The 7,057-nt window shown below is 37.3% G+C and overlaps 1 pseudogene; it reads right to left on the bottom strand.

Annotated features, from left to right (window-relative positions):
- Positions 1-1,018: 1,018 nt before the first annotated feature.
- On the bottom strand, positions 1,019-6,640 carry LOC148098621 (uncharacterized; annotated as a pseudogene).
- Positions 6,641-7,057: the final 417 nt, after the last annotated feature.

The raw sequence follows: 7,057 nt of genomic DNA, 5'->3' as shown, positions 1-7,057 counted from the left end.
TTTGTATTTAATCATAAAAAGGCTGGATGTCAAAACCTTTTACTTCTATTTTGTATGAGCCAGGGGTCCTCAACAGCTGATACTCTATGTCCAAAAAGTGACAGGTACCGTTTTATGGAGCAAAAAACTTAAGAGTGCATATTTTATAAATAATACCAACAATTACAAAAGCAGACCTTTAATAGTAATAAGTAATCCTTTATTTATAATACATAGCAATATAAAAATAGTAACATATGAAAATATTACAATGGGCACAGATGAATTTGAATCAAAAACAGCATCCAAGCCAAAGTAATGAATAACACACATAAATAACAACTGCTTGAGAGAGACCAAACAATTTCTTTTCATCTGTTCCTTGGCAGAAAGTTAAGACAGCTATTCAGCTTTAGGTTTCAATAAACAGAGGTAATGGATGCAGTCCCTTTGAAATGTCTACACAAAAGTCTTCTTGTGCATATACTTAGCTTTAACTCTTCTCTTTTTTGTTTTGTATTCCAAAAGGTTTTAATTTTCTCCAGAGGATGTCTCCCTTTCAGTGGTTATCGACTGTTCACATTCATTTTCTCAGACTGTTGGAATGTCGATGCTGGCCGAACGTTTCCTGCTAGATTTCAATGGCCTAATTTTGCATGCATTATCTGTCGTGTTTATTTTGTACTGACATATACCTTTGCCTACTTCTTGTTTTGTTTTTAAGACATTTGTATGCAGTTCATCTATCATTGCACTAATGTCATCTGGAATGAATGGCCACTGTTTAAATGCTAAACAGCATTTAGTTTTCCAACCGCATCTTCTGTGCATTTTTTGTCTGTGCTTTCAACTACAGGAGTGTCATTCAAAGTTGATAAAGGACTTTTCAGAGAGCTTTTCATTTGTTTAAAATGGCTACAAGCCACCTTCAGGCAAGCACGTGTGTTATAGTGAGAGAGCGTACAACAAGTGCACTGAAGTGTTTCAGCTGATGCAAAAAAACACAGATTTCCAAACAAACTTGGCATTTTTATCACTTTCAAGTGTGTACAGAGTAATGCCTTTCTTTCACTGCAATTCTCGCCAAGGTAGAAATGTCTGTTTCCATGTTTGGATAGATGTCATTGTCAACCTCTGCTAATTTTGCAAGTAACACTAGATGCTTGCTAAGAAGTCCTCGTAAGCCATATAAACAGTTGCAATAGGACTCGACAGGGCAGACATCATACACTATGTCTTCTCTTGACTCAGATGGGACTTGATATGCATTAACTCCATGGCTGTTCTTGACTGTAATTTTAAGAGCCCAACCACTTTCCATCAGTCTTGAAGCAGAGTCTGAAACTTGAGACAAGGTGTCAGCAAACCTGTTTTTCATGCGGCCCACATCTTGCAGGGTTTTTATGACTCGGAAGTAGTCGTCGGCTTTCCCTAGGAGCACTTCAATTAGATCATCCAGACGCCTATTCTTGTAGCCAGATAAAAACTGGTATTTCAGGCGGTGGAAAAATCGGGAAAAAAAGTTATTTGAAATGATTAGTAACTGTAATTGAAGGAATTTAAAGTTTAAATCAAGAGTGTATTATTAAAAAAAAATTGGAATACCTATTGCACACGTCTTTTATAAAGGAATGCTCTGTGCCAGTTTAGCTGGTTTAGGCAAATCCACCTACTCTGTTTTTTGTTGTGATAACATAAAAAACACTGCTAGAATTTAAAGGATTCGCCTAAAAGCTATTCTGGCAATGACATGAAGAACCTACTTAGTTTAGCCTCTTGGATTAATGCATAATATCTTTTTTTCAGCAATAAAATTGAATGAGGTCAAAATAATAAATCATACCTTTCAATCACATTGTTTGTTTCAGAACGAGCGTGACTGAAGCGACGGCCGTAGTCACACCACATGTGGCCAATGCCTTCCCAGTGCTTCTGAAAATACTGGCACACCAAAGGGTATTGCTTAAATGTCTGGCAAAACTCAGCTGATGTAGCTTTAAAGTCTTCCTCCTAAGAGAATTGGATGCAACAGAATATATTTTAATCCATTGAACAGACCTATTGAAATCTTTAATATTATGTATTGAAGCCCTTTTCCTTTTATTGAATAACATTAAGAATTTTAAGTTATTAATAATATGTCATGTTTTTGTATTAAGAAGCAATTATTTCTTCCCTTACAATGGCTAAGAAGGAACACTAAATCTATAGGCATATAGGAATATAGGAATAACTTTAACAACTGGAAAAGAATGTTTTTTGCAGCCCATGCTGCAGCTACAGCATTAGATTCTGGCATGTTATTACTTTTTTGAAAAGGAATTATTTCAAAATTAATAGCTGTCAATGTGATATTTACCTCGGGGAAGTTGGGAAATGCTCACAAACTATTCCAAGAACCGTTTCCAGGGTTTTCTGACTTTCATTGCTGACAATAGCATAGGCCACAGGGACTCCACGCCCATGATCATCTCTTACAACAAGTGTGAATAAGGGAAATGAATACTGGTTAACACAGTGGGTGGTGTTAACAAATACTAACTGTTTTGCATAGTTCTCCATGTTTGATTTCATTACAGGTGTCTGCAAAACAATCATTAGTTCTTGGTCAGATATGTATGGTTGATAGAAGAGAACATGTTGATGTTTTCCATTAAGTAAGGTTTGACTGTCTCTACAGTTAAAGTGCTTCTTCCTCATCATGCAGGTTCTAACACTGTCAATGTCACGTGGTGTGACAAAATGCTCTCTGTTGTGAAGATCTCTGTGTCCATGTTCTTTGGCCCATTTATGACATTCGGTTAGTATGATGGCTGGCTTAGTTCCAAGGGAAAGCAGTTCCTCAATCTTCCTCTTCAAATTACTGGAAATATTGTTGAAATGTATGTCTTTTGGGTCCAAAGGATCATGCCCATCATGCTGATCATATGTACGCTGCACGATGACTGTGTGGTCTTTCCAGCATTTGAGTACTTTAAATGAAACATGGGCTTTACAGCCCACTGCTTTGTAGCTGTTTTGACTTTTTTTTCCAGCTCTGATGCAGTTGAATTTGTAATAGTCTCTTTTCTTGTCTTTACCTGAGGTGACATTGAAACATTTATAATGTCCATGAAGGGTTAATGAGTTCAATTTTTCTAACACAACACTGAATGGGTCATCCTGGCATTGTGACACATGCACACAAAGTTGTGTATCTTTTCCAGTTCTTTTTTTTTTCTCGTTTTTTTCAGGACACTTCTTCTAATTATATCGTCCATTTCTGGTGGAAAAATAACAAAGGTTTAATTAGTCAATATTCATTAATTCATTTTAACTTTTTTGGGTTTTTTTTTTACAATACAATGTAAATATTAAATATAATATTAAAACAATATATATATAATATAAAACAAACAGGGGCTAAAAGAAATGCCTAAACTTTCATATGGTATGTCTCTGGCAACATTTACACACGATGTCCCAAGGACGACATTTACACGATGTCCCAGGGACAACTTTAACACGATGTCCCAAGGACAACATTTACACGATGTCCCAGGGACAACTTTAACATGATGGACCAGGACAAATTTGTAAATTTCTGGATTACTGTTAATCTCCATAGAATCAAGAACTCGTGTCCAGTTTCACAGCTATGGACCAGTTAATTATGTTTCCAGGTGATATTTTGATTCATAGATTCAGCACACAACCATTAGTCTAGGCCTTTTAGTTCAAATTCTATTCACTTATGTTTGTAAAATGATCAGGGAAGCTACTGCAATTTTGCCTGACAACATTTTTATGACAGCTATATTCACTTGTACATTTATTATATATCATAATACATTGACACGCAATTCTCTGTCTGGAGAACACTGGTTCGCAAGCAGTGTTGGGAAGGTTACTTTTAAAATGTATTCCATTACAGAATACAGAATACATGCCCCAAAATGTAACGTATTCCGTTACGTTACTCAATGAGAGTAACGTATTCTGAATACTTTGGATTACTTAATATATTATCATGCTGTTTACAACTACATGAATGTACTATTGCTGTGATTTATTACTGTTACTGAAGGTCCGCGGCTCCGAACTGTAGTAAAGGGACCTCTGGCTAATACGTCGGGTTCGTGTCGGGCTCGTAGCCGAAAACTAGCTTTACTTTGTTGTCTGGGTCAACTTTGCTAGCAGAGACAGAGAGAGGCGTTGAAAGGCTGCTGCAACGGAACTTATTGTTTTTGGAGGAAAACACGAACACGGTGTGCAGTCGAGTCTTAATAGCTTACTTACAACTGGGCTCGTCAGGCACTCTTCTTGACTGCAGTGGTTATTATTATATTTACATGCTTCCAGCTCCCGTTTTTGCTTGATGACAGCTCGTACTTTTCCTTTTTCTCCCTCCCTCGCTCACAGACACATAACGGGTATAGCAGTCCATTCTCCCTGCAGCACGGACTACACTGCCTATGATGCTACATGCTTTAGAGCTACACCTGTAGCATTCTGCCTGTTAGCTTAGCACGACAACAACAAAAAGGCCTCTCTCACCCAGGAAACACGCAGAGAGAGCACGCGTCACCCTGTAACCATGGCACCCGTAACGCTGCCGCTGTGTAATTAATTTATTTCAACAAAGTAACTGTATTCTAAATACCACCTTTTTAAACGGTAACTGTAACAGAATACAGTTACTCATATTTTGTATTTTAAATACGTAACGCCGGTACATGTCTTACGTTGCTCCCCAACATTGTATACACACACAAACAATCAGCATTTTTGCACTAGTCTGTACAAACACAGCTCACCTTTTCGATTAGAGACCTATATTCAGTGTCATCCACATCATCTTTGGTCAGCTGAAGAACATCAAAGTTTCCTGTTGCAAGAAACTGATAACACCAGCTTCTCAGGAAGCATGGTGGTGGACCTCCCTGTGCAAGGCTCACTGAAAACACTTCTCCTGCAGTTCTGCAAGATACAAAGAAAAATTTAACATGCTTCATATGCTACATAATCCTGTGAAATGTATAAAAACAGACAAACCTGTAGAAACTATTTTCTAAATCACTGATAGAGTAGACAGGACTCTTTCCCTTCTTGCCACTGCCTTCAAACAGTCGAGTCTCAATACCATGCATCATTTCTACATAGAGATACAGAAAGACAAAATAATTTAAAGAGTTAACCTTATACTGTATCTTAATTTGATTTGGCCATATTCAATATCTGAACTGTAAGTACAATGTACATAGCTATACCAGTCAAAAATTCTTTGCTTAATGCACCAGTATCAATTCCTGCTTCTCCGATAAAAGTCACGTGGAGTTTGTTGACAGGGGAAGCCTTCTTCTGTTGTTGCCACTGAATGAAGCCTCGTTGAACAAGATCATTGCGAGTGATGCAAATCCTAAAGTCTTTGCTGGTATCCACCTGACTTGAAAGCCACTGTAGCACATCTGCTTCACTGAGATTATATATAAAATGATTATCGTTTCTTAAAATGAAAGCAAATGTATTATAAACAAAACCAGATAATCTGAAAGGGCAAAGAATATAAATCAATCAAACCACACAGGCTTGCATGCTGGGCAATCTCATTCACTGGAAAGCAGCAAAGACAGATTGGGCATTCTTTCATGTCCTAGAGAAAAAAAATATTGTTAAAACATAAAAGAAACAATGATTTGTAAATATGTGGATTGAACATTATCACCTGCTTCATGTCAAGAGGCTCTCTACAAAAACTTGGTGAATTCATGACAGACAGAAGCTGGAAATCCGTCTATGAAGTACAATTGTAATTACTACAATGTATTGTACATTAACAAAAACAGAATAGTCACACACACAAAAAAAGCCTTCTATAATTACGTGCACAAATATCCCAAATATTTATAGACTGTTAATAAGGCAATATTCCACAATATAACATAAATTCACCTCATCTTCCTCTTCTGTTGACTGAGACACACAATTGTTGACATGGAGTGCTAGGATATGCAGAGGCATACTTTCCTTGCACACCTGGCAAGAAGCCTTTGGCATGGTTTGAAATTCAGCTGCATCTGATGGAAGAGGAGTAAGATCAAGGTCCTGCTGCAGCGGAACAACATACAAGAGGGTCTTTCCTGCACTGGAAACGTTGCGGATCAGTCTTCCTGTGTAGCCATTTACATCAGGAGGAATTGATACAAGTTTCCTCCTACCTTGACAACCTAAATACAAAGATTGATAGAAAAAACACTGTACAATTTTCAACTTTCACTAGCATATAAAAAAAAATTTTCAAAGAGGAAAATTATGCACCTGATGACTTGTGCAACAACCATCCTTGCACTCCATCCATTTTCGGATATTCTTGAGTGATCATTTTATTAATCTAAAACAGTACATAAGGGGACACAATTGGTAAAACTACATAATTAAGAAATATCTTTATCAGGGCTAATATATGACCCAAACCAACTATCATTTGCATGTCTATCATTATGATTTGATATAGAACATGTTTTTTTTATGTAAATGCATTTCTCTTATTTAAGTTTAACTACATTACCATTGTATGGCTCATATCATCAGTCACGATGAGGGATCTCTTTCCCAGCCCTGCTTGGCTCAGCTGCAGCTCCTCAGTAGCAGAAGGAGTGTTGGTGCAGCCTTTATTCACTAGATATATATATACACTGAATGGCTTGCTGGATTTAGGCCTCAGTGCGCTACTTTGGAGTGGGGAAAAGCGATTTTTCCCCCTTTTTTTGGTAAAAAATCCTGGAAATGACCTATATGTGAGAAGCAGAATTAATTTTCAACATGCAGGGATTTTTTATTTTTTTTTTTACTAATCCAAAATATTAAAAGTATAATGGTTCAATACAATTTCTAACCTTGCCATCTCCGCCTGCACTGTATCTTTTGGGGTCTGGGCTTGTCCAGACTCGTGCTCATGAGAGTGCTCAGCATTTGGTATACATGTGGTATTAGGTTGCTGAAGACTTTGAGCTAACCTGTTAATTATATCTTGTGCCGCCGTTATAACACTGGCCTCTAACTCCTAAAAGAGACAGGGGCATCACTGAATTTAGCAAAT

Source organism: Neolamprologus brichardi, chromosome 15 (assembly GCF_056152115.1).
Source record: "Neolamprologus brichardi isolate AB-2024 chromosome 15, ASM5615211v1, whole genome shotgun sequence".
NCBI lineage: Eukaryota > Metazoa > Chordata > Actinopteri > Cichliformes > Cichlidae > Neolamprologus > Neolamprologus brichardi.
The sequence above is the reverse complement of the archived record's forward strand: the minus strand, read 5'-3'. Positions and strand labels throughout refer to the sequence as shown.